This window comes from Coenobita brevimanus, chromosome 80 (assembly GCF_032717465.1).
Source record: "Coenobita brevimanus isolate Jiangsu-jjx chromosome 80, ASM3271746v2, whole genome shotgun sequence".
Lineage (NCBI taxonomy): Eukaryota > Metazoa > Arthropoda > Malacostraca > Decapoda > Coenobitidae > Coenobita > Coenobita brevimanus.
In genome coordinates, this window is record NC_137033.1 from 60,525,329 (window position 1) to 60,537,945 (window position 12,617).

Below are 12,617 nucleotides of genomic sequence, written 5' to 3' on the forward strand. Positions count from 1 at the left end.
GTGCAGTGTATCAAGCAGGAATCTGGACGACCAGCAGACAAACACAGCTTGTGGTTCCTTCCCCACAGGATTCTGCCTGGACCAAGGTACCTGGGTCACGGGTACCAATTTGGATGACTATTCCAGAAGTGTCCAGATCGTGCAGGGAACTGATCAAATGCTCCTGCAAAGGGGACTGCTCCGTCTGCAAGTGTGTTAAAGCAAATGTAGATTGTTCACCACTTTATAAGTGCAAATTTATTAGATAAATAGGACAACAGTCTAAAGAGGAGAGGCTGACAGCACTGGGGGATATAGTGTAGGCATTTGCCTATTAGTTGCTGTGGGAGATACTGAATTGATTTCAACAAGGTTTCCAAAAAAAAAAAAACAATGATTGTAGTTACTTTGATAAAAGTTTAGTACATTTTTTGTGAAAATATGTATTTTTAATGGATGTTTCAATGATGATTATAAAATATCACGGTACAGAATGCAATTTCCTTTCCATGTAATGCCTATAATGATAATCTTTAAAATGGGAAAATTTTATGAAATATTTACTCACCATCTAAAACCCCCTCAATATCTCGTAAACGGTGAATCAGATAAAAAAAAGTCACGAATAAAAAAGATGCAAATTTTAATTTTCTTTTCAACCATGGTTTCAAATTTAATGTATCTTTAACCAATATAGTTTTATTGATAAAAAATGAAAAAAACTACTTCATAAACGGTGAATCGGATTTAAAAAAAGTGCATAGAACAAAAAAGATGTAAAATTTAATTTCCTCTCAGAAGTGTTGCATAGAATTTTATGTATCTTCAACCAATATTGTCTAATCATAATTTTTATGATCTTAGAAAAATGCCATTTTTCCACCTTCAATATAGGGTATCTATATTTTTTTAAATTTTCCTCAGGGCACCCCTTCTAAAATTCATCATTAGACCCTAAGGAAGACTCATACCAAATTCAGTGCTTTCATCCGCCATGTAACGATAATGGCAAAATTTGCTGCTAAGCCACCTCACTTATACATCTGGGTATTTATAAATTTGTAATCATCAATAAAATGATAGAATTGTACTTCTTAATTTCACTTCCCAAAGAGAGAGACGGAGGTGGAAGAAAAGAAAAGGATTGAGAGGAAATAAAAGGATAGGCAGAGAAAAAAAAAAAAAAGAGGAAAGGACAGAAATGGGAAGAGGAGAGACAGAAATGATGACACCATATAGCAGCATACTACACAAGCCACAGATGACAAGAGGCCACTTCCAAGATTAACAAAATAATGAAAAGCTCAAAATATGTAAGTAAAATGTCACACAAGAGTATCCTTGTCCAATGGCAGGGCTTAAAAGATTAGTTTCATATATCACATTTGACAGTAGTATCTAAGATTAAATTTCTTTAATGAAACTTTCAATAAGAGTATGAATTACAAAACATGGATTGCAGAGGAAGATGGTATTGTGGTCACATGAGAGAATGAAGAAATACCAACTGTAGTTACTCAAGGCTAAGATAACTGACTCCACATGACTGAATATATTCAAACAAATCCTAAAGTCTGTCCACCCTGTAAAACAGGTAACAGATGGCTAGAATGATGTGTGAATATTTGTGTTATTCATTTCACTGTGCATGCTGTTGATAGTTCTTGCTTATTATTATTTATTTACTTTGTTATCTATTTATGTTGTTGCTGAATCTTTCCTAACCCTTTGCATGTGGGAATAATAATAATGATGATGCTGGAGATGGATGCCTTCAAGCACTGGCACCAAAATAACCAAAAGGGGGAGCTGCCCAACCTTAAATGTCCCTCAATACCATCTGTCCCCCGAAATGTGAATGGTGGACTGTAGGATGAGGGCAACGTTATCCTGCAGTCTACCAGGTTCACGTCCAGATGACTGAATGGCCACAGCTACTACAGTGCACCACCAGGGCCAAGATGATGACAGACAGGCATCTTTACATACAGTACAGTACTTAGTTCTTTGTATTTCATTCATTTCTATACTACATATTAAATTTTCACTCACTATGCATTCAGAGCAATAAAATAAGTTAATACAAAGACTTAACACCTCATGAGATATTTATGTAAGAATTTCAACCTTTAACACCATCCTCAGAGCCAGACCAATTCAACCACACTGCCATCTCCATTCTGAATTCTGAACTGGGCCTTACCAACCAAACATACAGTACACAATGAGGAAAAGTTGAATATTTTGATTATCAGTAGCTAACAACTGTTTTTTTACATTTTAAATACAGGTTTTATGCAAGGGTTCTGTGATAAATTCTGAGGTGCTTGATCTCCAACTGAATGATGGCCAATATAATATTTAATGTACCATTATAATATTATGCCATGGCACCCAAACTAAACTGCAAAATAAGTTCCTTGCACCAGGCAACATACTGTAGGTCACATGGAAATATGTCATACAGAATGGTACTAAGAAATGGCAAAGAAAAGGAAATCAGTATTAAAAAGTACTGTACATAAAACACAGTATTAAAGGGCCCCCAAACTGAGCAGCAATGGATATACATTCAGGAGGCACAGTGCCTGTCTCAAAACAGATCACTTCTGAAAATTAACCTACATTGAAAAGCTTGGGTTAAAATTCTTTTGTGGCTTCCATACGATGCTGCCCTCACACTGACTGGGTAGGACTCAAAGCTGGTGGTTGGCTGATCTGATCTTTTGGCTCCAAGTGGCTTAATGAAACCTATTCAACCTAATACACTGAACATCCTCATTCTAACTCGCTTTAATACACTATATTCAGTTTACTTGATTTAATCTCTTTACATTTTACTTACTCTAACATTAAATTTAACCAGCTAAATTAAATGTATAATCTACTCTAACTTACTTTTACCCCTCATGGGGTACAAGGTGTTAAGGGTTATTTCTCTTACAAAAGATTCACAGACTGACTTAGGATCTATCTTCTCATAACTAAGAAATGCAGTGGAAACTCTCTCTCTGCTTGTCCGGCCTGCAAAAAGGAGATGCAACTACGGCAGAAAATTGATCATAAATCCGTCCGTGAATCTAAATATAGTACCACACAATAATATGCAACTTATATCTCTTGATTGCACTGGTTCACAAAAAATTTGAGGCAAGCATGAAATTAGGTGTTCTAACTTAATTTTGGGGTGCTGATTTCAGATTCGAAATCCGTTTTCACCCATCACCTCTAGTTTTTGAGATATACATGAATACATATAGGCCTAGACCCAAAATAATCGCCAGAAATCCATTTACCGTCCTGTTTTCTTGGAACTTAGTTTAAAACGCACACCACAACAAGGTCAAACATGTGCATTGTGTGGCTGGGAACACCAGTAGCTTACTGGGGGTCTAGGAGCACTTTCGTGCCTGGGAAACAAGTGTCCAAGAAAATCCTGTGGTGGACATGAACAAGGTGCTTCTTCCCCCTTTTCATATCAAGGTTGGCCTTATGAAGAATTTTGTGAAGGCCATGGACAAGGATGGTGCTGCATTCCAATACCTGTGCATTCTGTTTCTAGCTCTCATTTCTGTTAAGCTCAAGGAGGACATCTTCGTCGGACCTCAGATCTGGGAGGTGCTGAGGGATGAGGTATTCGGGGAGAAGCTCACCTTGAAGGAACCGAGAGCATGGGAAGCATTTAAGTCAGACTGCCATGGCTTCCTTGGTAACACATGGGCACTTCATTACCAAGAGCGTCTCGAGAAGTTGTTGCTGGCTTATCAGGATATGGGGCCCCAAATGTCTCTCAAGATTCACTTTCTCCATTCCCACCTCAACTTCTCCCAGAACCTAGGAGCAGTACATGACGAACATGGGGAAAGGTTCCACCAAGATATTACTGAGATGGAGAGCAATTACCAAGGCAAGTGGAACCCCAGCATGATGGGGGACTTCTGCTGGATGCTCCTGCACGACATCCCGGAGGCAAAGTATACCAGATCGTCCAAAACTCACTACTGACTGTCTGTAGTACTATGATGTATATTTATGCTTATATCCAAGTAATAGTAATATTTAGTTCTGTCAGTGTTCTGTGTCTGATTTGTTTCATTCTGTAATATGCTATTTTAATATATGAAATAAACTCATTATATTATAAATATATGCATTACAATTAAAAAAAAAAAAACGGGATGTGAAAAAAAAACTAGAGGTGATAGAGCAAAACTGTTTAGAAATTTGAATTAAGCATATCAAAATTAGTCAAAAACAGCTGTTCACATGCTTGCCGCAGAATTTTTTTTTTCTTTTTTGTAAACCAGTGTTGTCAGTCAGTCCTCTTATAAGTCATAGAAGCATTCCAAAACACCACAACTTTGTATATATAAGCAAGGGAAGCATTACAGAAGATAGCAACTTTATATAAGTAAGCAATATATTTACAAAACTAACTTTTTCCATGTAAGTCTGGCATGCATTCCAAATTATCCAAACTTTTCCCATAACAGACAGGGATGTGTTCCATTATATCAATACCTTTTCCATACACCTAATACAGCAAATCTGGAGAAACTGGTAAATCAGTTTAGAGATACCAATGAAAATTTATTGGGCATTTTCTCTGACTTGCTGTGAACCTAATATCATGTCTAAAAGGGCTTACTGTGCAGTATGAAGCTGTTATATTCAATTGTTTCAGTACTATGCTTCACAGGAACCAAAACCTGCTTCAGCACTTAAACCTGCTGGTGATTCTTGGTAAAGTTGCTTTGATGCCTTTTATTTGTTTATTTTATTCATTTACTTCTTATATTTTTAACCCCTACCTAACTAATCAAGGATGCATGTCTCAAACCTGCTTTAACATTCTGCTTGAACACATCCCAGACTTATGAAGAGGACTTATGGCCATATTTTTAAAACTGAGGCCGCCAGTGTGTTTTCTGCTTCATGCAATAATTTCTACAGCATGTCAAAACAATGGAGCACGTTTGACTTTCTTGTACTGTTGCTGACAACACGCTGTACTGTGGGATGCAGGCTAACTGAATCTAGCAATTACAAGTGTCCCAAGAATGTAATGGTCATAGAACCTAACTTTCCTGTAGTGATGCAGGCTGATCACATTTTAAATTTACAGGTGCTCCACAAATTACCATACAAAATTGCAGACTTCCTTATGCTTCCTCACCATCTTTTAATAATATAACACGACACTGACTGTATAAACATTACTTATATATCACTTAAACAAACATGAGGTGTACGGTAACAGTTATTACAACCACATCCAGGTACATTCTTCCCTCCCTCCCCCCCAACCCCTCACTGTATATTTGGCTCCCATTAGATTCTGACAATTTTATTCACATATGGACACAGTTACAATTTAATCAACAATTGTTATATGTCAATGGTTTACTTTAGTACTGGGTTCTTGTCAATTTTTGATGATTTAAAAAAAAAAAAAAAAATGAACAGGGTTTTATTTTTATTTTATTTTATTTTTTTTTAACGGCAATAGTAAAATTAAAGCACTTTGTTTTGGTTACTTCTTGATTTTATTCCAGGAGAAAATTTGTATGAGGTTTCAAAACAATCTCGGTTCTTTTACAGCCATGTGTTAACTGTTATGGTAATTCTTCTGTGGCAAGGGTTTAAGCTTGGGTATTTTATTCAACTCCAGATGATATTTTAATCAAGGAGAAAAGTTTAAGCGTAATTCTTTTACGTGGTTTAACTTGGGTATTTTACTGTATTTAACTGGTGATTCTGCTCAAGGAGAAAAATGTATTCTTCTAAACGATTTAAGTTGGTTATTTTCTTCTATTTAATTCCTGATGATTTTAATGAAGGCAGAACCAATATGCAGTGAAAAGTTAAAGGGAAGAATAATGATCTGGATGTGACATAACCCACGAGTTACTTGATATCCCATCATTCAATATTATTACTGCTCTCTCTCTCTCTCTCTCTCTCTATTTTCAAGTTTGGTCACTACATTCTTATTCCAACAAAGTACAAAATAATGAAGAGCTCTGCACATCATCATCATCCCAACCCCAATTACCACCAACGACATGTAGTAAGGCGGGATCCATAGAAGAAATTACATATTACAAAACTGACATAGCTAACAACAGTGCAGTATTTACATTTTTGAAGGCCTTGGCTGTGCATGCATGTGTCAACCTTTCATTTTGTTGATGGCCTCTGTTGTATGCTTCTTGTAACCTGATGAAGATCCCTAACCTGTTTCAGCTCAGGTGATGGCCGAATGTAGTCTGACTGGTGGGCTGATTCAATTAGTAACCAAAGAGATCAAATCCCCCACCCCACACACAGTAGCTGACAGCCTCTACTGTGCATTTTTTTGTTTTTTTTTACATGATTATTCCTAATCCTCTTCAACTCAGGTGATGGATAAGTGTATTTCCTGACCAAACTATGATTACTGTATACATGTGGTAGAGTTCCCTGCCTGAGCATGATGTGCAAGGCTAACAAATCTCACCTAACTCAGTGAACACACTTTAGTTATGTACAAGAGATATGTATGTGTTGTAGTCTCATCCTAGACTCTGACAACTGTGTAAATGTGACTGAGTTCCCCACCTGGGAGTGTTGTGCAAGACCAACTACCAGAATTTTGTCCCCACATCACTCTCTCTTCAAAGTTCTTTTCAACTTCCCTCACAGTAGTATCTGCCAGGGATGATGGTTACCACCCATCTTCTACCTAATGAACAATCAACAGCATGCCTTGTGGAGTACGAAAATCATTCAGGCATCCTGAACCCTAGCTTCACTTTACAACGCAAAAACCCATAACTCAAACTAACCCAATATACTCTATCAATGGCATACTCAGTGAAACAAGACAAACTGCACCTCCATGCAAAAAAATTACTTCAAACAAAATTACCAATACATATAAACCATCAACAGCATGCCCAGTGAAACTGGCCATACAATTATGTAAGCCCCCCAAATCCTAACTTCATCTCAGAACTCATAACCCAGCTTACTGGCAAACATCAGTTACTGCACACTGATGAGGAACCTACATGTAGTGGTGCTGTGCACCCTGTGTGAAGCAGCTGTGGCATCCACCCAGGAGCCAAACCTCATTGTGGCAGGGACCCTGGTCCATCCCTGGTGAGGCACTGTCTACCACAAAGAGGCATCAGATTCCTACACGTTGTATATACTCATACTGTACTGTACCTGTAGGACACCCCCACAGAAGCTGCTGCTTACATGTGGTGAAGGTCTGCTCAGTCTGACATAAAAAAGTTAAGCAACAACAAAAACAACTGTTCACTAGCAGCATCTTACTACAAAAGCATTCTAGGATAAAAATAGCTGACTGGCAAAAACATACACTGGCCATTGTCATTCAGGCCTCTGGAATCCTACCACCACCTCACAGCTCATAAACATAAACCTAACTTAATAGCATATACCAATTACTACACTATCAAAACCTTACTACTGCATGGTTCTAAGTTGAATGAAATAGTTGACTAGCAACATAAATTGGCCAGGCAATCATTCTGGCACCCACAACTCTACCTCCACCTCAATACAGTATACAAATTACAAGTACATAATTTAAATCTAGTGTAACATCCACTGTCCATCCATCTATTAATTAAAACCAAAACAACGTATTCCCTGAGGGATTAGACACACACACACACATCAGTGAGAAGGTACGGAAGATGTATACACTGCTTGCAAATATGAGAATAGCATTCACATACATAAATGAAGACATGCTAAGAAGGATAATAACATCATTCATCAGACCAACCCTGGAGTATGCATCAGTAGTCTGGAGTCCTCATATCAAAAAACACATAGACACGATTGAAAAAGTTCAAAGGGCCGCTACAAGATGGGTACCAAGCTTAAGGGATCTAAGCTACGAAGAAAGACTAAATAAACTGAATCTACCAACACTACAGGAGAGAAGGAAAAGAGGTGACATGATAATGCTATATAAATGCATATCAGGGAAGGAGAAAATTGACATAAATGATTACTTAACCTATGGGGAAGCATCAGCAAGAGGACACTGCAAAAAACTGCATAAGGAGAGGTGATAAAGACGTAAGGAAATTCAGTTTCCCAAACAGAGCAATTGATCAGTGGAATGCACTACCGAATGAAATAGTGTGTGCCAAAACAATTCACAAATTTAGGGATATGTACGATAAATATGGTTTAAGACACGAGACAGTACGAGCTTCACTCATTCCTGTAAAGATACAATTAGGTAAGCACACACACACACACACACACTCATCATGGAAAGAAGTAACTAGTGGAGTACCACAGGGCTCAGTGCTGGCACCAATCATGTTTTTAGTGTATATAAATGATATACAGTAGGAGGTGGGTGGACGTGGCATGTTTGCAGGAAGTCCGGTACAGGGGTGGATCAGCCAGAAAGATTGTTGGGAAGGACTGTTGCTATAAGTTGTTTTGGCAGGGGAGGACAGACGGATATGGAGGTGTTGGTGTGATGGTTGCGGAGAAATGGGTGGAATGTGTTATGAATGTTTTGAGAGTAAGCGATAGGATATTGGTTGTGAAAATTCTGTTGGGAAGAAAGATAGCTGTGATTATATCGGCATATGCTCCACAGGCAGGATTGGATGAATCAGAGAAAGATAGATTTTGGGATGATTTAATACGTGTAGTGGGTGGTATGCGGGATGATGAGATAGTGATTTTGGGAGGGGACTTAAATGGTCATGTAGGTGAAGCAGCACAAGGTTATGAAGGAGTGCATGGGGGATGTGCATATGGTCTAAGGAATGCAGAAGGGGAAAGGATACTCGAGTTTGGGGAGGCAACGGACATGATTGTGTGCAACACATATTTTAGGAAAAGAGACAGTAGGTTAATTACGTATGAGTCTGGGGGAAATAGCAGTCAGATAGATTATTTTCTGGTTAGGAGGGCCGATAGGAGGTTAGTGAGGGATGTTAAAGTTATAGGAAGTGAGGAGTGTGTGCAGCAGCACAAACTATTGATTTGTGATATGGTGCTTAAAGAACAAGTGATGAAAAAGAGGACTTATGTACCTAGGAGGAAAATATGGAAGCTGAAAAACCAAGTAGTAAGGGATGCCTTCTATAGTGAGTTGAGGAGAGTGGTGGCTGAACAGGGAGCTGTAGACAGAGGCGTTAATGAACAGTACAGAGCCCTCAAGAACAATTTCTTGAGAGTTACTGATGTAACATGCGGCTGGACAAGAGGACCACCAGGACATAAAGTAACTTGGTGGTGGGATGAGGGTGTAGAAGCTGCAATTAAGGAGAAAAGAAGGCTTTTCCGGGAATGGAAGAAGGGTGGTAGCAAAGAGGAATATTTGGCTGCCAAGCGTAGGGCTAGGAGAGAGGTATACAGGGCAAAGTCTGAGTCACAGAGACAATTACTTGATAACCTAAATCATGGGGAAAGGAAAAATATATTTAGGGTGGCAGGTCAGGTGAAGAGGGATAATCGGGATATCATAGGTGAGCAGTGTGTGAAGAATGATGAAGGAAGGGTAGTGGTGAACAGTGAGGATATTAAAGATGCATGGAGAGAGCATTATAACCGGTTGTTGAATGAGGAGTTTGACTGGGACAGGGAAGGTTTGGAGCCAGCAGATCCAGTGTCTGGCCCTTGGCCTTTGATTGATACTGCTACTGTGAGTGAGGCAATAGGCAGGATGAGGGTGGGGAAGGCAGTAGGTGTGTCTGGGTTGACTGCCGAAATGTTGAAGGCCTCAGGCGATATAGGGGTGAGTTTAGTCACTGACCTGATAAATAGGATTATTTATGAGAGTGTTGTCCCTGATGATTGGCTGAAGAGTGTAATTGTAAATGTGTATAAAGGGAAGGGTGATGCCCTGGAAAGAGGGAATTATAGAGGTATAAAGCTTTTAGATCAGATAATGAAGGTAATGGAGAGGGTTTTAGAAGGTATGATTAGAGAAAGAGTGAATATTGATGAGATGCAGTTTGGGTTTATGCCAGGTAGGGGGACCACTGATGCCATATTCATTGTTCGACAGCTTCAGGAAAAATATATTGGTAGGAGAAGGGATCTTTATTTTGTTTTTGTTGATTTGGAAAAGGCCTTTGACAGAGTCCCTAGAGAGGTGGTGAAGTGGGCAATGAGAAAGCTTGGCTTGGAGGAGTGGCTGGTTAGGGTGGTTATGGCCATGTATGTGGATGCTCACACCCAGGTGAGAGTGAATGGAGATTTGAGTGATGAGTTGTCCGTGAATGTTGGTGTGCATCAGGGGTCAGTCTTGAGTCCCATGTTGTTTATCATGGTACTTGAAGCCCTTTCACGTGACTTTAGAAACGGACTGCCGTGGGAGTTGTTGTATGCTGATGATTTGGTGTTGATTGCAGAGAATGAAAGGGAGGCGGAGGAAAGGTTTAGGAAGTGGAGAGATGGTATAGGGCAAAAGGGTTTAAGGGTAAATGCAGATAAAACAAAAGTGATGATATCTAGGGTTGGTGGCGGTACTGTCAAAGACGAGGGAGAGTGGCCATGTGCAGTTTGCCACAAGGGCGTGGGAAGTAATTCCATCTTGTGCGGTGTGTGTGATAAATGGGTGCATAAGAGATGTAGTGGTATCAGAGGTAGACTGCGAGATAATGCTGATTTTATGTGTACGGCGTGCCGGGTGAGCAGGTGGAGATTGTCAGACGTGAAAGGATTGAACTTGCTGGTGAATCTCTTGAGTGTGTGGAAGAGTTTTGTTATTTAGGAGACATGTTGTGTGCTGGAGGTGGGGCTGGAGCTAGCTCTGTGGCTAGGGTGAGAAGTGGTTGGAAGAAGTTCAGGGAGCTCTTGCCTCTCCTGACATTGAGGGGCTCTCCCTACGTGCTAAGGGGTCTTTGTATGCAGCGTGTGTTAGGAGTGTAATGCTGTATGGCAGTGAGACCTGGGCAGTGAAGGAGGAAGACATTCGCCGGCTCAGACGTACAGAAATGACAATGATTAGGTGGATGTGCAGTGCGTCCCTGCGTCCAAGGCCTGGAGGGGCTGGGTTTACAATGGAAGAGTTGAGAGGTAGGATGGGACTGGAGTGTATTGGTGTTGTGATGAGGAGAGGTAGATTGAGGTGGTTTGGACATGTGGAGAGGATGGGGGATGATAATTGGGTGAGGAAGGTGAGAAGTGTTAATATTGGGGGTGGGGTTAGGAGGGGTAGACCGAGAAAGACATGGGACGAGGTCATTAAGTGTGACCTTAGGGTTAAGGGACTGAACAGGGAGGCTGCAATGGATCGTGCAGCGTGGAGAGCCGCCATTAGGTGACCAAGGCCGACACATGCAAGCATGTTGGAGCCTTTAAAAACGAAAATGAAAATGAAATGAAAATACAGTAGTGCACCAACTTTCGCTACAGCAGGATTCGCGGAATCCACTTTCGCGGCATGCACCAAATATTCCCTAACTTCCACTTTCGCTTGAAAAAAATCGATTTTCGCGCACAAATTTTGGGTTTGGGACAATATTTTGAACTTTGAATTTCCTGCACCGCCCGCCCCGCAACCCACCGCCATCTTGAATGACGTCATGTCAACACTCTGTCCACCCATTCCCGCCATTGTGTACGAGTGTGCTAGCTCCATTGTGTTGGATTCTCATGGTTCAATGGCCTCTACTATACCTGGTAGTGTGGAGAAAGGGCCTGGTGGTGTGGGGGGAGGGCCGGGAGGCAGTGGTGGTGATAAAAGTGGCTATCCCTATGACAGTGCCATAGAGGAGCTTAACCTGGATGAAGATTTCGATGGATTTGTTCAAGAGAACCTAGCACAAAGGGAAATTCAGCACAGAGTGGAAGTGTTGCATCAAGTTGCATCTGAGGAGGCAGAGAGAGAGAGTGGTAGCGAGGCAGCAAGAGGTGGCGCCAATACGTCTGGCGTGGCTAAATAAGCCCGCCACGCGCCTCGGATACTTACCCCCAACATCCATTAAACACCTCAACCTGGTCTCTGTGGTATGTTTCTCCTCATATAATGTGTACTGTACAGTTTTTATTGTTTGTATCTCACAATGCAATGTACAATAGTGATTTGATGTACTGTATTGCAAGTGAAAATGAAAATCTGATGTTACTTTAGGATAACCGGGAACCAATTAGCCTTTCTGCCATAAAGACAATGCCCCAACTTTCGCTAATTCCACTTTCGCGCATTATTTTTGGACCCAATTAGGCGCGAAAATTGGTGCCCCACTGTAGACAGTAACACTGGAAATGAAAGCTATCTAAATATGTTTGCAGATGATGCAAAAATACAAAGGAGAATTACTAACACAGACTCTTGTAAAGAGCTACAAGAAGAATTAAATAAACTTCATGAATGGAGTAATACATGGCAAATGGAATTCAATGTGGACAAGTGTCATGTAATCAAGTTTGGTAAAAGTGGAAAAATACCTGATTGGGATTATACGTTAGGAAATAAAACCCTACACACATCAGAAAGAGAGAAGGACGTAGGTGTGATTATCAATAACAGACTATCTCTAGCTCACCACATAAGTGAGAAGGTACGGAACATGTATACACTGCTTGTAAATATGAGAATAGCATTCACATACATAAATGAAGACATGCTAAGAAGGATAATA